Genomic DNA, 1,871 nt, shown 5'->3' on the forward strand with positions numbered 1-1,871 from the left:
GGACACTGCATGTGATGTAAAATGTACGTACAAAAAAACACAAAGACAATACGGGATTCCAAATGATTAGCGTTTATTAAGAGATACAGGCGAGACTCCCCGCGTCTAGGGAGACATTGAAAGGGAACATGACAGGCAGCAAGAGGCGTACAAGCTTCATGAGTACACCGAGAAAGAAAACATACCCGTGTGGGCTTTCAGCAGTTTCCACGAGTTATAGGTCATTCCTGAGGAGTTGTTGCGCTGACGTATTTAGAGGGACAGGATAAAGTTCTTGACTACGGAGAGCAAACAGAGATCCTAACTCTGTATCAGGTTGGCTGAAGCTGGCACATGACCCAGAGGAAGGAAAGAAGAAGCGAATCAGGGAGAAGCGGTCCACACTTCATCAGGCTGATTCACAAGATGGCAGACAGGCGGAAGAATAACCGAGATGTTGGGGATTGCGGGCTGGCTTTCCGCAACGCCTGGCAGTGACCGATTCCCAAGTGGCCAGTCAGATGGTGGCTCTTGGCGAGGCAATCAGCAGCAGGAAGGCTGGCAGCAGGATCCAGAGCCCTGGGCTAGGCACCCAGGCAGGCAGCAGCAGGTGGGGTGGTAGCAGGTTCTCGTGCAGTACACGGGGGTTCAGCAACCTGGCTGGCAGCAGCGGGACCCACAGCAGTTTTGTCCACAGCCGCTGGACCCACAGCCGCTGGACCCACAACAGCTGGGCTGGCAGCAGGTGGTCCGGCAGCAGGTGGTGCGACAGTAAGTTGGGCAGCAGCAAGGCTGGCAGCAGCTCGACCCACAGCCGCTAGACCCACCGCAGTTGTGTCCACAGCCGCTGGACCCACAGCAGCTGGGCTGGCAGCAGGTGGTCCGGCAGCAGGTGGTGTGACAGCAAGCTGGGCAGCAGCAAGGCTGGCAGCAGCCTGAACCACAGCCGCTAGACCCACCGCCGTTGTGTCCACAGCCGCTACACCCACAGCAGCTGGGCTGGCAGCAGGTGGTCCGGCAGCAGGTGGTGTGACAGCAAGCTGGGCAGCAGCAAGGCTGGCAGCAGCCTGAACCGCAGCCGCTAGACCCACCGCCGTTGTGTCCACAGCCGCTACACCCACAGCAGCTGGGCTGGCAGCAGGTGGTCCGGCAGCAGGTGGTGTGACAGCAAGTTGGGCGGCAGCAAGGCTGGCAGCAGCTGGACCCATAGCCGCTGGACCCACAGCCGCTGGGCTGGCAGCAGGTGGTCCGGCAGCAGGTGGTCCTGCAGCACGTAGGCTGGCAGCAAGAGGAGCAGCACGAGTGGGTCATGGTGTCGGGGGTGGAGGGTGGGCGGGTCCTGTCCGGAGGTGAGGTTGTCAGATTCTGGTGCCTCCTCCGGTTCTGGGGCTTTTATGCGCTGGACCCCCGAAGGTTAGGCCAATGGGCAGGACTTTCCTTGTTGGTGTTTACATCGTTTTCCATAGTCACTGGGGGAATCATAAACGAGGAAGCGGTTTCCTAAATGCTGGGAATCGTTACAAAATAAGTGTCTAATGGTTTCCTATTTGAGAATAACTCACAGAAACATTTTCCAACGAGAGGAAGGTGGGCACATCAGCAGCATCGTTCTTGTTTCAGTGATCATGGCATCCATCGTGTGATCACGTTCTGCTGGGGTGGCTAGGGTCACAGCAGTGTTCCCTCCCCAGTCTTTGCCCTTAGACTGAATGTGGATTGCGAGTATCTCTGAGGTGAGGGGCATGATGCGGATATGTTCACTGGGACAAATGTGGTAGATCCCTGAGGCCAGTTCCGTTTCCCCACAGAAGCCGGATTCGAGACTCCCACAGGCATATCTGTCTCCTGTAGCACCCAACCCCACCTGCGTATCTCAGTTCGATCAAAGACCC

At 57.3% G+C, this 1,871-nt stretch overlaps 1 pseudogene; it reads right to left on the bottom strand.

Annotated features, from left to right (window-relative positions):
• Window positions 1-483: 483 nt before the first annotated feature.
• LOC109260902 (keratin-associated protein 9-3-like) lies at window positions 484-1,663 on the bottom strand (annotated as a pseudogene).
• Window positions 1,664-1,871: the final 208 nt, after the last annotated feature.

The sequence above is a fragment of the Panthera pardus genome, unplaced genomic scaffold (assembly GCF_024362965.1).
Source record: "Panthera pardus isolate Hobbes unplaced genomic scaffold, ASM2436296v1 HiC_scaffold_3, whole genome shotgun sequence".
NCBI lineage: Eukaryota > Metazoa > Chordata > Mammalia > Carnivora > Felidae > Panthera > Panthera pardus.